This window comes from Atractosteus spatula, chromosome 1 (assembly GCF_055471065.1).
Source record: "Atractosteus spatula isolate fAtrSpa1 chromosome 1, fAtrSpa1.hap1, whole genome shotgun sequence".
In the NCBI taxonomy this organism is placed as follows: Eukaryota; Metazoa; Chordata; class Actinopteri; order Semionotiformes; family Lepisosteidae; genus Atractosteus; species Atractosteus spatula.
Window position 1 is genome coordinate 3,065,731 of NC_142706.1, and position 19,492 is coordinate 3,085,222.

Here is a 19,492-nt window from a genome sequence, read left to right on the forward strand (position 1 = left end):
AGAGAGAGTAATCTCTTAGACTTTTGTACTGTCCATTTATGTGTGATTGAAGTTCTTTAAACACTGGATTGTGTCTTTATTTTCGTGTTCGCACCAATTCGAACAGAATGTCACTCAATTTAAATGATGAAACAAATGACATTCTATTTATTATTAATCATAGGAATTGCACACAATAATTACTGGCTCTGTGAGATTTCTTGTTGGTATTGCATTGTCAGTTTATGGTTATTGTTTTACAGAAATCCCCAAAATAAACATAATTCTCTTGACTGTAAGAAACTGTATCTCTTATTAGTGTTAATTTAGGATAATTTGTCCATTTAATTGTTTGTGGGATACCTTAACTGGATCAATGCAAATAGTATTGTGTTTACTGGTTGATGTATTTTATGTTTTATTTATTCAGTTATCCAAAATTTTTATACACTAAAGAAAAATAATATTTTATGGATTTATCCAATATCTTTGAAGCTGCTGCAGAAACAACAGCAGGTTTGCTTGAGAGTCTCCTGTATTATACATAGAATTGACCTTTTAAAGAAATATTTAGTTTGGTGTGTGTCTAGGAAGTGGGGTTGGAGGGGAAGTCAAACTAAAAGTTATTTCAACTCGAAATGCTTGGGGGTACAGTATATCTATTTTTGAAACGGCTACAAATAATTTTAACTCAAACAGTATGACCCCAGTTACACATTGCAAAAGAAGTTGACCCTCTTGTCATAAATAATAAATTTATTCAGAAAATAAAAACAACAGAGGTCTAAGAAATTGAATATAGTGTTTAGTCTCTTTTGTACCTTGAGGTTATATTCCATATGGTAAGGACCACATAACATAATACCACATTACTACTGCACTTAGAACTACAGCGTTGTTTTGTCAAACCTTCATTCAATAATGTCAGCAATGTTACTTTGTTCAGATTAAGTCCACCTCTTCTTATGTGCTACCGTCTTCTAAAGCTCTGCTCTCAGTAGCGTTGCTTATGATGGGGACTGTTTTGTTTCTGCAAAGATGTTTCTTTGTAATGCTCTGAGTACACGTCCCTTCAAAACGTATTTGCTGTTTTTTTAAGGAGATATATGATGTGCACGTAACGACCCAGGAAGGATATCCAAGGTACTGTATCATGCCCAGGCAGTACAAGCTGCAGCTTCTACCACTTCTACCACATCCAGACTGATGCATGACTCGTGTGACATGTGGCTCGCATTGCCGATTGCTGAATGTTAAAAATCGAGGTGACATTCAGCTCAGCCAATCAGTTGCCCATGTTCATGGTTCTACATTTGGAACCATGTAAAGATCTAAATTGCTGTAAAATGCTTCTTTAAGAGACTAATATGCCTCCGTATCAACTCCTAGATCCCAGGCTGAGGAAAAACGAGATGACCCGGATTACATTTCTAGAAGGAAACAGCTGATGGGGAGCAGGACTTTGCAAGCAGCCCGCAATAAAGTGGGGAGTTTTTTTTTTTTAAGATTTATTTTCTGTTAAACAATATGGAACATTGTTTAGAAATATATATGCTGTACACGTACAGCTCTGTGAACTAATCTCTTGCCTTACTAGGATTTTGTTTTGTGTATTCTGTGTCAAAACAGACATCTGAGTAGTTGGCTACTGTGTTTTGTGAAAAGCCATAAAAACATCTAATGTTTACCTTTGCTTCATGTACTACCCTCAGTAAACGTGACTGAATCACTGGATTCTGTGAGCTTACCTGTTCACAGATCTGCAACAAGATTTCAGCACAGTGAAATATTCATAGCAAACACACAACTGATATTACTGGGGTCAAAAGCTATTTTTATTATTGCTGGGAAAATTGCTAGAAGTACTTAAGGTTCCTATACAGTACAATTTGCATTCGTAAGACACCATTATAAAAATACTACTTAATCGGTTTAAAATAAAGAGTACACAGGTTTGTACTAACTGTCTGGTTCAATTACTGTCGCGTCTGGGAGAAGAAAAAAGCCTTATATAGCAGGTTCTTGGTTAAAGCATGGAATGTGTTTGGGCGACAGTCCAGTACATCTCCAGGGCAAAAAAATGCCAGAGAATAAAGTTGAATATTTCTTTCAGTCTAGCAAGCATTCAAAGACATGAAAGAACTGGAAATTCATGAAAAAGATTAAGTCTGTGGGAGCCATGCTTAAGGGGACATTCTTAATCCTTTTCTCTTGGCACTGTCACGTTTTTATTCGCTCTGTCATCTGCTTAGTTGTGTTATCATCAATGTTATCTCGGACCTCTTGAAGAGACGGTTCTCCGAATAGACTGAATTCAGCTGGCAGGTACTAAAAGGCAGTTTCAGACCACCCTTCACATTCTGCCAATCATTTGCACGCGTCGACGTGTGATAGGATGATTGAGAACATAGCTGCAAACAAGAAAAGGACGTACTAGGAAATATTTAATGCACCTTTACAAAAGTTCTTCATTTAAAGACGCGCGTTAGACGACATTTTGAAAGGAAAAACAAAATAGTGTTTTTTGAGAGGGAGGCACGATGGCACAGCAGTTAGTGCTGCTGACTCGCAGCAGCCAGGCCTGGTGTGTGATTTCAGGCAGGAGCACCCTCTCAGTGACGAATGCATGTTCTTGCTGGGTTCTCATGGGTTGTCTTCAGTTACTTCATTGTCCTACTGCTTCCCAGAAACACACAGTTATACACAGTTCATTTGCCCTGCAAGGATCTGCGATTTAGTCTAGGGTGAATTTCTGCTTGTGTGCTGCTATTCTTCCTACAGTATATACTGTAGGCTCCAGGTTCCCCCTTGCCTCACCACAGCTACATTCTGATAATGGATGAATGAATTGTTTCCTCACATGTGGTTGTGAGGCAAATAGTTGCCATTATCTCAGGGGGTGACCATTGTAAGTTATTTGGGAAAAAAATGGGACTTAAATCCAAGAAGCTTTAAACATTTTCAAATGTAGTAGTTCTGGATTTTAGCGTTTTATGTTAACAGTAACATTTTATGTTAACACGGTGTGTTTTTTTGTGAAAACGTTTTTAAGGAAAGAAAGGGCTTTAGGTGCTGTCTGAGGAACACTGGAAATTTATCTGGGATTAATGTGTGTTGTTTTTCTGCTTTGTGCTGCTCACTATTGCGTGATCAACAGCTCAAGTGTCTGGAGCTAGCAATCAATTTCATTGAAAGAGATTCAATGAAAACCTTCGATTCCTTTCAAATGTTGATTAACATCTCACTGCTGAGCCTGTGTACATGAACAACCCTTAATTTTCCAGGATTAATTTTCCTTTTATGTTTCTTATCAGGAACTCAGTGGTCTAAAGCATATCAGAGGTGGAAGATAGTGAATAAATCATCTTAAAGCCTTACACAGTAGTATCCGCATGGCAACTTAATTTTGTACCTGGAGCACACATATTGATTGAGAGATTCTTTTAAGATGACAAAGATCATGTTCTCCTCTGTGGAATACAAATGGAATTTCCTTCACTCAGTTTTGTGGTAAAGATTGTCTTCTGTCTCTTCAGAGGGCCCATAACACAGCTAATTCATCCTTGTGTAGCTTCTCCGTCTAGTGTGTGTCACTCTTAGCTCCATGGTTAGATCCATACTGTAGCATCTCTCAGCAGTGTACTGTTATGGGGCAACTGCTGTACTTGGCACACGCGCGTCAGGCTTGCAGGTTTCTCATCCACTTCCCTGGAAAAAGGAGACATTCTCCATCAACCCTCCTTCTCCTAGACATTGCAGTGACCTCGCCGCTTAAGTCCTGCTCAGGTTAGGTCGTGGAAGAGAAGTGCCCTTGTGTTGGAAATTTGGCTCATTTGGATGCTGTAAGTTCTTTTTTTATCCTGTTATTCATATAGGCCTGTCGAACAGTTATAACCCAGCTGTGGAAGTGATAGCTCACAGGCCATGACACGGACACCCAAGGTTGATAGGACATCCTTTTTTAGCCACTTCTTGCCTACAGTACATTCCTCTTAACATTTGTGTCAGAAATAGGATAGATTCAGAAAGGTAAAAACTTCGTGTCTATTTACTAGAACAAATAGTTGGAATTATACAGCAACTATTAGACTAGTAAGGCAATAAATGGCTATAGGGTCTTGATAGTATGTACAGTAAGCACTGCAACATTTTCCTTTGGTTAACTCTCATTTCATGTTGCAGCTCCTTGAGGCCAACTGTTCACACAGCTTCATGGCTCGCATGTGCGTCAGTCTCAAAAACCTTTCCCCCTTCTGTTTGTGCAAGCAGCTTTTTTGAATGTCACAGAAAAGATTGAGTCTGCAAAAGCTGAAAGGGCATCAAAGGAATTCTGAGGTAAGAATTTGCTTCAGAGGACATTCGTAAAGATGGCATGCTTTGAGTTTGAAAATAACTGCAGGAAACTTTTAAAGAAGCGATGAATTAAATATAGTAATGTAGCCTACATACTGTACAGTTTTGTCACTTTACTGAAAAAAAAATTAAATAGATCTAGCTATATTTAAATGTTGTATCACTCTATTTATAACTGAAAGGGAAAGCTTAAGTTAATAATAAAATTCAAGAAGTTTTGAAAAAGGACATTGTCAAATTAGGCACTGGGGCGGAGCGGTGGCTCTGTGGCTCAGGATCTGTGCCTGTGGCTGGAAGGTTGCCGGTTCAAATCCCGTGGCCAGCAGAGGAATCCTACTCCGTTGGGCTCCTGAGCAAGGCCCTTAAACCAAACTTCTTTCCCTGTCTGTGTGTCTCATGGAGAGCAAGCTGGGGTGTGCGAAAAGATGAATTCCTGATGCAAGAAATTGCGTATGGCCAATAAAGTGATCTTATCTTATCTTATTAAGTTACTATGTGATGTACGGTATGGACAGTGGCGATCTAATGCATCACGAAAAAACCTGCAGTTACCCTCATAGCATGATTGGTTTTCTTTTATTTTCACTCCTGTGTGACATAATGTGCACAATACATGGCAGATCAACCAGTATACTGTAGATCTCTGTCATTGGTCGTAACCATGCTTGGGGCAGCACTATCAAGGGCAGAGATAGGATTAGCTGGTTTGAGCTCACTCTACTATTCAGATCCCTTTATTAGCCCTGTTCAGTTTCTTGCATTATGAATTTGTCTTTTCGCATTCCCCCAGCTTGCTCTCCATGAGACACACAGATAGGGAGAGAGAAGCCTGGGGTGTTTATTTGCAGAAGTGGTAGCTGGTGATGTTATAATCTTGATCTAATTCCATAAATATATTCCTTTAAAAAGTTTACAATCAAGTGGGAATATCTTCTTCCATACTCCTATGTGTGAGTTTCCTCAGTATTGAGGAAATATTGAATGGTCCCTGATCCTTGTGGCTTTCAAATCATCACAGGCTCTTAATTAGTTGAATGTGTTTAATTATTGGCTCACAATAATTCAAAAAGCATTTGATGTCCTTGAAGATATGAAAAGATGCATTTATTTCAAGGTACAGTAGCAATGCTGCATTCTCTGAGCATGTTGGGGCAGAGGGGGGATTACAAGGTGAATGCAGAGAAATTGTAACTCTGACCTGTTGATGCCACATGTAAATCAGCATCAGTTAAAATAAAATAAATCAAAATTGCTAAATATTTTAGGGGCTATTTCACCCATCTTGAGGCTAAAAGTATTTAAATTGAAGCTAATATGTAGTAAAGTCAATGAAAACCTACAGAGAACTAAATATAAATATGGTATTAAAATTGCCATAGGCCCTTTTTAGTTTCAATAAATTTAATAAGCTAACCATACACTTTATTTTCACAGTGTGCTCCATGACAAAAATATTTACTGTAGGAAAGACTCAGCTTGGGAAGGTTAATTCAAGGCCACATGGCGTGGCTAGTTATTAAGCACTAATATTTCCTACAAGGGGCCTTGCAGACACACCTACAGTATGTAACACATAGGAATTCTGGCAAACCAGGGCGCATACAGTTCCTAAGTCATTTTAAAAACTCCAAAAAAAAAAACTGTCTGAAAATGTTATGTTAAAAATAAATAATTGAGGCGATGTAGTACATATTATTTTCAATTATATTAAAAGTTTACATGAGCAGAAATGATCATAATCACAATGTGAGATTAACAGTATGTCCTGATTCATGAGGTACTGTATTACTGCTCTGATTTGCATTGAAATTGGTGCCTTGATAGAATTGATGGCTCGGATTCCCAGTGCTAAACCAAAATCCCAGTTTATTGCATTACTGTGTGTTGGGTGGGTTTTCTCTGTGCAATTCTAAATTCCAAGAAGAATAATAGTTCCACTGTTATGATGGTTTTCAATGTCACCCTAGTATTTTCCCCTGATTGAATGATAATTATCATGTTCAAGCTGGTATCTAATTACAGGTGTTTTTTACAACCTGATAAATATGCATACTTCTAGAATTTTTATTCAAGTAAATTGACACAACTTTAAAAACAAAAATAATTTCACCTCTAGATGTGTCCATTGATAAATAATTGCAGTAAACCAGATAATATAATAGCTAGAATCAGAATTAATTAATATTAAACTGGACTTTTGAAAACAATACAGCTTCCCCTAGCCCAGAAACGCATTAATGACTCCCTCTGGGAATTTCAGTTAATCAAACATGTTTTACAAATGTCTCATAACTCATAACTCATAACTTTTCAAAAGCTTTATATTAACTTTTCAAAATGTTTCCTGTTAGTCAGGTTAACAAATACATTTTAAAAAATCAATTACTTAAAAAGATACAATGTATAAGAAGGCTTATCATTGCCTGTTGAAAAAACAGTTGTAGCCAGTTCACTGTGTGTGCTCATTCTTATCATATTCTTACCAAGCCCTCTGTTAATTAGAATTTGCTGACATTGGTAATATGCACGTGATCCCCTGTGTGTCTGGTATTCTCTGAAAACAGTGCTTCACATTTGCAAGTCAAACCAAAGCATTGTAATTCAGATAAACTGGAGCTAGAATTCTGAAAGTTGCTACAGATCTGTGAGGTAAATGTACAGTATATACAGTATAATGCATATACCGCTTAGACTAAATATACAGTATATAATCCATATATTTGCTCTTATAAAAAACCCTACCAAAATATTAGCATGTTGGTCCACCTCTGGTGATTATGCAAACTAAGGGGAAGTGCTTTTAAACCTGAGAACAGGGGACAATTTTTTTTTTACCCAAAGGGCTGTAGGAGTCTGGCTCATGTGTCATACACTCCCAGTCATGCCAGATAGACTCCTGCAACCTTCTGGGTGAAACGGCTTTGGTGGTCTCCCATCCTGCAAGAAACAGCAGAAGGAGAACCTTGGATAGATTTACCTGCCCGCAATCAACAAATCAGATGAGCTACATTTCCCCCACTTGTCTACAGTACAGTATATCATTTTCTTTGTTCTTAATGATACACACGGCGTTTTCTTTTTCATCCCACAGACAGCCTTTTCTCATTCCTATTTCAGTGCATCATGCAAGAAAACAGGGTTGCCTTCCTTTCACTAACCTTTCTTCTAACAATAGAACAATCGGCGTGGAAAATACGATCATCTGTGAAATGTGAGGGTAATAAAGTATCACGGTTGAAACAATACATACAAGATATCTTGACATATACACATCTTTTTTTTTCCACATCAGATGCACCAGACCCAATAGCTCCTGAGACAGAATGAACTGAAACGTTGGGGGAAATTGTCAGGAAACAACATAAATCAAGGCAAAATTTGAAATCGGGATCAAAGCCATCTCCACGCCAAATGGTTCGCCGTTCTTCGATCGTGAGCACTCTGACCTCTCTGTGTGCTTTTACGAGGATTGAAACCCCCCAGAGAGACGTCAGAAACCGAGGTCACGCTTAAACTGAGTTCACACATCCCCCCCACACTCACGAGCAGCACTCGCTTCAAAAACTCTGTCCGTTGACAGATCACACAGCCCCTTTGTTCCTCGTCTGCTGCCCCATTCCCACCACCCATTATTCTTTTATCTAGTCTTTTTCTTAATCAAGATTCTTGTCTGGACACCTCGGACGTTTTTACCTCCCTTCACTTTCGGTTCTCATTAGATATTGCTCTTGCTCTTTTCTGACTGGGGTTCGAGCCTCCTTGTCCTGTGGCCAGGAGGCAGCCCATTAACCAAGGGGGTTAAGTCAAGCTTTTTTGACCACGTATTTCAAAGATTCGCAAAGCATTCAATCCTTGGATGCTGTCGGCCGCAGTGAAATATTGTTGGTTTCTCTATAGTAGGATTGATGTTTTCCCATTAGGAATTTAATAATTTAGGGAAAAGGAAGAAATGAATTGGACAGCCAATACAAATCTATGCATTGTCATGTTTTAGCTTCATTTATATATATCTTAAACACAGTTGAACATAACACAAGGAATGCGTTTAACTTAACTTTTCACTTGAACAGTCGTTAAGCAGTCGTTTAAACAGTCGTTAGGCCAGCCATCTTCGATCTCACACACTGACTAGTTTATTTTAGGGAGTGTCTCACAATTACTAGACTAAAACACAAGGGAGTGTGTTAAAACTACCCATCATGACACGCATGATTATGAGATTCTTCCAATATTAGGTTAATGTAAATACATAAAGTCCCAGAATAAAAATGTGCACATACTGTACGGCTTGTAATATGGAGTAAGAATGTGCATCATGCAGAACCTTCAGCAAATTATAAGACCAAGAGCCTTCTGAGAAAACCTGTTCTAAGAAAGTTTGAAAGATGAGCTACACATGAGCTTATCCAAGAAAACAGCTAGCATACAGAACAAATGCAGAGTGGTTTTAAATCCAGACTCCAGTTCACCTGTAAGCCACAAATAATAAACTGATTCAATCCTGGTTGTAGTGCTGGGTGTCTGTGGTCAGGATACTTAGTAACATTGCTTATCGACCTGAGCAATACTGCAATTGGATAGGGGATAATTTCCAGGTTGATCCATTTAGGAGTCACTTTAGTTTTGTCCTTAATCAGACAATTCCTAACCTTGTACCCTTGTGTTTTTATACCTTGGGTCAAGGCAGGATTGCCTCTGGTCAATGCTATAAGGCACTTAGCTATGTCACTGCTATAAGTCCATATCACACTATACTGAATACAGAATACAGGCTTTGGTGGTCTCACGTCCTGCAAGAAACAGCAGAAGGAGAACCTTGGATAGATTTATCTGCCCGCAATCAACAAATCAGATGAGCTAAATTTCCCCCACCTATCTACAGTACAGTATATCATTTTCTTTGTTCTTATGATACACGCGGCATTTTCTTTTTCATCCCACAGACAGCCTTCTGTAAAAATCCAGAAGAAATAAACTACACGTACTGTAGGTGCTTAAGGTAAAAGCATGTTTCTTTTTTACTCTGTCGGATCTAAACAATTATGAACTGTACCAATGTACCCCCTAAAAAGGCTTAAGACCCAAAATAACCCCTCTAAAATGGTTTAAGACATTCTAAATTTGGCACATGCAAGCCTTCAAAATTTGTTTAGATGGAAAACATTGTATCACGATATTAAGCATCCACTGAAACATTGTGTGTGAGGTACTAACATAAGTATACTGTATACTTCCCAATATTTTATATGTGGAGTTTTATTGCAAGTAAAAATAATATTTAGTATTCTGTAATACTTGGAGTTTGGTGGAATGACTGGAAAGACCATGGAAAGTGTGGTGAAGTGTGCGTGAGTTACACATAACAAAAACTGTTTTTGCAACATTTACAGATGCTGATATACAGTAGTTGAGGATATTTCCATGAGGAAAAGTAAAAAGAAAAACATACAATGTTTTGATGGCGCAATCTTCTTCAGGTGTGAGGAGGGAGAAAGAGATAGGGGTCAGATGCATCCCTTCCTCATAGCAATCAAACAAATCAAATAGATCAGTTTAAATGCTTCTTCTCTGACCATTGAAGGATACACAGATCAGCTGTAATGGCTGGATATACACAGCAGTAATGGAGGAGTGGACTCTTGAGATGAGCCCAGTTGCAGTGTCTACAGCCTGGACATGTGATTGGAGCACTGGAATGAATGAATGGAGCCACATTTGAATAACATGTATATTTGTATGGCCAAAATGTCTTTTTGATTTTAAGGAAGATAGAAAAGATTAAGGATGTGGGACTATTAACCGTACGCAGAAAATTAATTTAATTAGCTGCCGGACTTTTCAAAGTCAGTGTTTTGTTAGAGTTGAATATTTTACAGTTTATATTTCGAAAAGCGAGTGTGTTTTAAAGATTCCAGTTTGTTATAAAGAGGACACGGACTCTATAACAAAAACATGTGGCATTCTCAATACTGCGCTCTGTAATTCTACAGTACATTAACTGTCTGTCCCATGAAAACTGTGAGATTTATAAGTAAATATTGCCACTCCAATTGAAGCTACCTAAAATAAAGCCCACATTTCCCTAAAACTCAAAAAGCTTTTTTTTCTTTTTTCACTGTTGTCAAATATGTTTAATTTACATTTTAAAATCCTTTTATAAGAGGAAGCATATACCGAAGCATATACAGTATACAGATGGAAATTCAAATTTTCATCCTGGTATATAAGGAAAAGGTGTTTAGCATGCCAACAATGAAACAGTTACTGCATTCTTAAAAAAGAGAATTTAAAAATATGTATATTTATTTTCTGTAATGAGGGACACTTAACCTTTCATGTAGAAAAAATAATTTTCGGTTGAAATATTCAGTAATGCAATTGTGTTTATTATCAGAAAGATAAGCAATTCCCACACTGATTTATTTACTGTGGAAGATTCCTTAATGCACTTGTGTAGTTATGAGGACTCTTGAACAGACTAGACTGTGTGGCTAATTTCCAGTTTCTTGACATGTTTTCCCTCATGAATGCAGTTAATGTGAATATTCAGAGTGGCACATGGTCAGTCTTATTCATTCTACCTTTACAGATGAGGTGAATATTCAGAGTGGCACACGGTCAGTCCTAGTCGTTCTACCTTTACAGATGAGGCGAAGATTCAGAGTGGCACACGGTCAGTCCTACCTGCTGTGCCTTTACAGTTAACATGCATATTCACTGTGGCACATGGTCAGTCCCATCGCTAGTGCCTATGCCTGTAACTACTGGCAGTAGTCTTGTGTCAGGGCTTTCACCAGAGAGCTCATACTAACGAGATCTCCTAGATCGGAGAGTGACAAAGAGCAAGCCATACTCTTAGTCATGGAAAATTACTGTGTGGTTTTAACTGATTTTTTTTAATTGATGATGTAGATGTGATTTAGATGCAACCTTTAACATTTTCAATGATGTCCTGTACGGTTTTGTCTATACCTAAACATCTGTACCAAGTTCAGGTCTTGGTAAAGACTCACTCCCTTTGGGTACGGTCCATTTTAAACGAATCATTACTAATCAGCACCTGCTGAGTGGGCTCCTCCTTTTTCTCCAGCAACCAGCTGGATTCCACTTGGGAATGCATGCCTTTAATAACCCTTAATTCTGTGATTATTAGTCTCCTGGAGTTCGGATGTTGCCATACAGTCTTCTGCTGCCCCCTTACGGTTTATCACAGTATCGTCAGCTTGGGTTTTGGCTAATCTTAGTTAGCATCAGTCTTTGACAACTGTAGGATGAAAGCCTCCTTCTCCAGGAGTCTTTCACTATCCCCTATTTTCAGCTACTGTGTACCTTTTCATCCACAATAAGCAAATTTAATGATTTGCTTTTGATATCCGACAGGAAAACCAGTGGTGTGGGTGAAGTGTCAAAACATGATTTGATCAATGTTTTTGTCCAGATTTTTGTTTGAAAGATTTGGTTCTATAAATAAGATGTAAGTCATGCCTTTCCTTTGTGTATTAGTGTATTTGAAACACTGCTTCTCCACCATAACCAGTTCAGTAGTTCATACAAACCCTAATCAAGGCAGAAGAAAGGCATGATTAAAAAATTCAGCTTTTTTGAGATACAGTAACTCAACTAGCTGAGGAGAATGACAACTTGTTTGTAAGATACCATCTCTTAAATGAAGGAAGAGCTTGCAAACGAGACAGCAAGAAGTGTGATATATAGTACATGCAGGCAGAAGAGGTTGAGATTAGGGTTTGACCTCCTCCTCAACATTTCTTTAAAGCTCCATTGCAAGCTGTGCTTGATTTTGAACTTGGACTTTAGTAAAAAAATATGCACTCATTCTTGTGAAGCCAGTGTGTTTAGGTTTGTGTTCCATCCAATCTCTCATTCATATAGTCGCTCTAATCATTAAATTAATTCTTATAATACTTTGTTTGGCTTTCAGGTATTTTACTAGCAAGTAATTGTACCTTTAATTAAGCAAATGATTCATATTCCAATACAGTATGTACTGTATATAAATGAGAAAACAGTTACGTCAGTAGTTAAAACAGCTACCAAACAAAACATGCTGCCAAAAACTGAAGGTACAAAAATCAGAAGACACTAGAGTATGTCCAATATCTGTGGGCCAACTCAGAATAATGTTGACTAATTATATATCTTTTTACCTTTACGATATTTATGTTCAGTATCAAGGAGTCCGAAGTGGACTGCTTAGGCCACTAAAAGGAGGATTAAAATGCTACTTTTCTTTTGCCCTGGACTGCCTGAAAAGGTCAATGATATTGTAACCTGTTGAGGACAGTTACTTGGACAGACAGTGACCTGGGATGATAGTCTCATAAAAATCTGCAGCTGTGGCTTCCAGTTTTAGGAGCGTAGCAGCTACTGCATCTCGTGAACGTTAATTGCACCTAAAACAAAACCTTATTGGCTTCTCAGTTCATCACTAATACATTGTAATATCCACTTCAGCATGAATGAGCTCCAGTATTGTGGCAGAAGTGCCTCCTAGTGGCAAGAGGAGCACAATGAAGGAATGGACTTCCTTAATCACACTCCCTCCCCAGACCAATTCCTAACCTGCAACCCACTAGTCACCCATTAGCTTTCTAGAGCACTTAGGGCATGTTATAGCCTTATATAAGGATATGAAATGCAATAGGTACAGTAGCACATTTTAATCTGCCTCTCCATCCCAAATAATATGATAATCAGATACAGTAAATGTAAATTCAAAGAAGGATTTGTAACTATATTTTCCTCAAGTTGTCAAATGTTGCAGAGGCAATTCAGGAATTGACTGTCAACGTTTTTACTTACAAGGGTATGTTGAGTTAATGGCAACAAATAGTAAGTCAAGGCACACGACAATACATTCCCTTCGTCTTGTCCTAAGTTATTCCACACAAGATTCTTTCCCCAGTTCTGAACTGACTTCCTCCCTTGGGTACTAATTATTCTGAGCCACGCAAGGGATTACTATTAGCAACCAACTGGAACACACCTACATCTGAAGCTCCGTTTGTGATCACGCCATGAGCACACACACTCGCTTTCTCATGCGTGAGAGCACGGGTGAAGTTCAGAGTTAACTCCCAGGAGTGAAGAAATGTCCCTTGCTGTTCTGCAATCTGTGCACGTACATAAAACACAAATCAGAGCTTTGTCTTTAAACAAATTCCAAACCAACTACACATCTGTCGTGATTAAAATGAATTTTGTCATGTGTGTATATATATATGCTGTATGTATCTCATGGGTTTCTATTAAGCAGTATCAATGCTACGTAATAATCCATTCACATTTAAGAATCTCTTGAATACAGCACATTAAACAAGTCCATCTAATTCTCCACTTCATCTGTGTTTCATCACTGGTGCGTTAATTGCCTACATCGCAATGACACATGTTATGTAATATCATTGAACAATAGAAAATACAGAAAGAACACAGTAACCAGTTGAAACAAAGAAAATGAAAATTCAACATTTTTTAACAATTTCACTTCAGATGATGCATTTGGGATTGTTCTGAGAATCTTAACTAGCCGAATGCACTAATTTTTTTTACTTAGAATTTTATTATACTCATGTTATGCATTTATGCATTAGTGTGCTTTGCAGTTTTCAGGATCAGATCACTAATTTAACTTAAGTGTTCCGTGTCACCTCAACATTACTAATGATAATCTCTATCAGTCGGAGTTACTAATTATTTCTTGAGGCACTTTTCCCTCTCTGCAGAGGTATCCCACCAAAGCAGAAGAAGGTAGCATATTGCCAGCTAAGGAATGGGCCCAGGGGCTGCTCAGATCTGTTTGGCACAGATGCATGACAGGACTCAAGCTTCAGAAGGAGAAGGCTTCTAGCACCTAGCACCCAGGGGGTGAGGTGGCTTGGGCTTTCTGTGACTGTTTTTGTGGCAGTGCCACACTCATTTGTATTTTGAATCACCATTCCACGAGAATGAACTGATTCCGTTTATTGTTCTTTGATGAAAAAGGCTTTGCTGTGGCTGTACGAGCCAATTAAGGCCGAACAGACTCATTATAGTCAAATGCTGTGCATTTCATGGTTCAGTAACTGGACTCCAAAAATAAGTAAGATCAAAAGTTGAAAGGAAACCTGTTCTAATTGCTAAACTCTATTACTTTTGTCACATAAAGTGCAACTAGAAGTATGACTGCAGTTGACCTGGTGCTTGTAACCCTAACCCTACAATGGCCAGAAAATCATGATCATTTAAATACATTTTTAACAGAGGTTTTTTTAGGTGATCCAAAAAATTGCCTAAACAAGATTAATTATTAAAAAGGAATCAATTTCCTAAGCTTTTATTCCATCACTTTCATTGTTTTAGACTCCTATTTTTTGGTTTCAGGAATATTTTCATATCTGATGGCTGGAGGGCTTCAGAGACAGATTGTAGAATTGCTCACTTGAAACCACGGCGAGAGTTAGGGTTAGCATTAACATAAGGCCAATTCCCATAAGGCCCCATAGGGAGCCCATGTTGTATATTGCAGCATTTAGTAATTGTGTTCCAGAACTGTCAGATCAAAAGTTGGAAGAAATCCTGTTCCGCTGGGTAAACTCTCTAAATTGTCATTTAACGTGCTAATAGATGTATATCTGAAGTCAATATTTAATAGTTTTTGTAACAAATTGTTCTCTGGCCTGAAATGTACGCTCATTTCAATATAAATTTTAAAGCATTCCTCAGTCGATTGAAATTGTGTCTTAAGAAGACACATTGTTGGAAGATGATCATTTTCAAACGGCTTTTCTCAATGGTTTTAACTGCCTTAGACTCACATTTCTGGGTTTGAGGAACATTTTCAAATCTGATGGCTGGAGGGCTTCAGACTCAGATTGCTGGACTGTTCTGTTGAAACCTGAGCTAGGGTTAGGGTCAGCATTCCCACACTGCTTATGCCATTTTTACCATTGTGCTGGATTTTGGGTCCCAAGGGAACGATAGGATGAGTCATAGTCATGAGTCACTTTTATTCTGAGACGTTTGGCTGCCTATGTCGTACAGTATATTGCAGCGTTCAGTAATTGGATTCCAAAACTGAGTCAGGCCAAAGATTGGAAGAAATCCAGTTCTGCAGGTTAAACTCTCTTAATTACAGTATGTCATTTAACTTACTACTAAATGTCTATATGGAGTGGGCATATTATGGTTCTTGTAACCCAACCCTATGCTGGCCTGAAATGCATGCTCATTTCAATACTATTTTTTGAGCGGTCTTCAGCTGGATGAAAAATTTGCCTAAAGATGACACATTATTGAAGACGGTCATTTTCCAACAGCTTTTCTCTGTGGTTTTAATTTACTAAGACTAAAATTCTTTGGTTTGAGGAAATTTGTCAAATCTGATGACTGGAGGGCTTCAGACTCAGATTGCTGGACTGTTCTGTTGAAACCCAAGCTAGGGTTAGGGTTAGCATTCCCACACTATTTACACAATTTTTAAGGTCGGTGCTGGATTTTGGGTCCCAAGCGAACTTTAGGACGAGTCATAATTTGCTCCTATCTGCAACTTTTTTTTCGGATCCCACTGTATGTTGTATATTGCAGCGTTCAGTGATTGTATTCCAAAACTGAGTGAGTCCAAACATTGGGAGAAATCTTGTTCTGCAGGGTAAACTCTCTTAATTATGTCATTTAACGTGATACTAATGTATATATGGAGACCACATTTCATGGTTCTAGCAACCCAAACCGTATACTGCCCTGAAATGCACACCCATTCTTATGGCATTCTTCAGCTGAATATAAAGTTTCCCAAAGAAGACACATTGTTATAGATGGTCATTTTCCAATAGCTGTTTTCAATGGTATTAATTCATAGACTCATATTTGTTGGTTTGAGGAACTTTTTGAAATCTGATGACTGGAGGGCTTCAGACTTGGCTTGCTGGATGGCTTTGTTGTTAGGGTTAGCATTTCCACACTACTTACACAATTCTTACGTTCAGTGCTGTATTTCGGTTCCCTATGTTTGATTGCTTTTTGGGGGAGAGGTTTGCCTGTTTACGTTGCACAGTATGTCATTCCACTTTGTGCTAGATTTTCCCTCTTAATTGTAGAAGTTTATTGTTTAGGTACCGTATGAGAACAGAACAGTCCCTCATTTCGCATGTGAAAACATCCTTGTGATTTGTCTGGATCATAACATACCGTAGTTTTGAATTACTACATAGGGAAGGCTAAACAAAACAAATGCATGACTGAACTAAACAGCCCAAAAGCTCCACACCAAACCTTTTATAGAGATCAGGCTCTATAAATATTATTCACCCCCTTCCCCCTGTGTGTGAGTTATCAATACAGTTTTGCACCTGAACTAATAAAAGGTTTGTCATAGCAATGGTGTGAATACTTGCAATCAACATATTATATCTTAATTTGTGTTTTTTCGTTGCAGTTTTACTGATGTCTGACTTCTTTCACTCATCAAAGTGTTCAGTTTGAGCAGCTTTAAGTTGTGATTAAAATATCCACTTCACAAAATTATGTATCATTTTTAACTCCATCATAATACTTCATAAGGAACAAGTAGTAGGTTTATTCCATGCTGAAAAAAAGAATTTTTTCACGGCCGAAACACAACGTTTCGGCTGTGGAGCCTTCTTCAGGTGTGAGCTTCCAGATCCCAAAGTTGCTCACACCTGAAGAAGGCTCCATGGCCGAAACGTTGTGTTTCCTTTCTTCTTTTTTTCAGCATGGAATAAACCTATTACTTGTTCCTTTGCAGCCTATGCATGCTGACGCAGCTACCCACCTGAACTAATACTTCATAATGTGATTTCATTACATACTGAAGTCTCCCTGGCAAGTCATATAGGTCCCAATTTGCTTGCAAGGGTTCTACCATCAGACAGATACTGATAGACTGATACTTAAACAAATTATAACTCTAGTGCAGTTACTCTTAAGATAAAAATGACAGTACATATTCAGTGCTAGAGGGATGAGACACTTAAATTGAAAAGTTCAAATTACAACTATTCTGCAATGGGCAGATTATGGATTTCTCTATTTCCGTGACTGTATATATTAATTTGACTCTAGATTTAAATAGCTTTTTAAAAAGAAAATGCATAGCTTTCAAATAATTAACTAAATAAAATATTGTTAACCTGATAAAATAACTCAAAAACCAAAAATTGATACTCTAGTGTTGTTGTGCCAGATGATAATTTCTTGAATCATATACAGTATGTTTCTCTGTTTTATCCTGGTACAAATTCCACAGCTTTTCCTCAGCAAAACCTTGAATGACTTTATTGAGCAGAATGCAAAAGTAATGCTAAAATATTTGAACAGTAATAAGTTGAGTTCTGTTTTATCCTTTTAAGAGATTGTGTCAGAACCTTTATGAACTCAAAATAATTGCTTTAAAGATACAACCTTTCCCTAATGTACTTTAAATCATGTTTATCATGTTTCCCCAGGGCATGTGTATCCTGTCAGAGTTTCATATTGGTGCTGGCCTGACTGTGCTGTGCAGCAGATATTGCTGAACTCAGTGGTATTGTAACAGAAATAGAGTTACTCTAAGAAGGAAAATACATTTTTCTGCTGGTTAGCCTCAACTAGAAAACAATATACATCCCCCAGGAGAAAGGACAGAAGATCATTGCAAAGATAGTTGAGAGAATATAAAATGGAATGCTGTATTTATTTGCTTCTTGGCATCTTACTGTAGTTTGAAAACCGTACTATATAAATCAGGGCACTAATACAACAGTGAAACAAAGGGTCATCTTTAAGACATAACAGGAACATAACCTTTCCTAATAACCTAAACCCTAATCCTAACTCTTTAAGTCTAGTATAAACCTAACCATAGCTCTAAATGTAAAATAAGCCATAGTATGCCATAACATGACACTTCATACAGTAAACACTGGTATAGCTGTTACATCTTTTGGAACAGTTGGCATTAAAGTGGTATGCAGCCTACATGAATCCTAAATCGCAGGAAGTATTCATAATTGTTCCTTCAACCCCTACTTTGGGATCTGGATAAAGCAAGGGGCATCATGAAAAGCCCAGTTATGAATAACAGTTAAAACACAATTAAAATATAAACAGTTACAGCTCCTAAATGTTTCGTCCAGGAATAAGCTTAAGACATTAATAATTATTTTTGTTTACTTCTGTAAACATCCCAGTCTGTAAAGTACAGTACAAACAGTACCTTATATGGGAAAGGCAGGTAACTCACATCTTTTCCAGTTTAGATGCGAATATCTGCTACATTTTGTTGCCTGTTTTAAGCAGCAAGCAATTAGATTTTGCTTTTGTGATCTTGCTGCAATTTTAGCGGAAAATGTTTTAACTGAAAAGAGACTGTATAGTTTCTAAACAACTCCTCGTGCTGTTGCTGAATGTTACTTTGTTCTTCCCAGTGTAATACAATCCTGTTCATCAGTTCTATGTTTCAACTATAATTCATAAAATATGCAATTCCTCCTGCAAATATTTTCACAGTGTGTTAATATAATACAATATTGTGTTTCTTTTGAACCTGTATTATCTGGCTCTATGGTAAAACTGAAAGTACTACTTGTCTTATGAAACTTATTTATATAGATATTTTATATGAATGACTTATTAGTGACTTGGCCTTTTTAACTGACACCACATATTTATTTCTTTGGTTCTATTTTGGCTGTTTTTGTACTTTCAGATGTGTGTAATTCAGAAATTCAAAATCATGACATCAATAATGTAAAGTGCACTAAAAACGCTAGCATGCTCTTAGATGGAAATACACAGGCAATCCAACAATATAATTGATTCAACTCACTGCTGACTTTCATATATTAAAAACACATTTGCCAAAGAAAAAAAATGAACTGAAATTAATAATAGGGATATATATAATTACGAGAGGAAGCTGAAATATGACACAACACAGATTTTTCTGTGTTCTATAGAGTATTTCATTAACCTGTAAATCCTTCATGAACTTTCTGAAAGTTTCTACAACTTATGAAAAAGTGTTGTTTTCCATTAATCAGATATGGATGAAATCATTCAATTCTCATTTGCAAGAATCAATTTGTTTTATGTGTTACAGTCGCAAACTAAGTATTAATTAATTTAAAAATGTATTTCTATTAAAATTAGCTCATGCCTTTAT

At 37.4% G+C, this 19,492-nt stretch overlaps 1 long non-coding RNA gene across 1 annotated transcript in view; it reads left to right on the forward strand.

The window, feature by feature from the left end:
• LOC148840402 (uncharacterized) overlaps positions 1-19,492 on the forward strand; it is a 59,660-nt gene that overhangs the window by 26,314 nt on the left and 13,854 nt on the right. Inside the window, exon 3 of the long non-coding RNA XR_016090939.1 lies at positions 1,369-4,314. This is a non-coding gene — a long non-coding RNA (uncharacterized LOC148840402). The remainder of the gene's footprint in view (positions 1-1,368; positions 4,315-19,492) is intronic.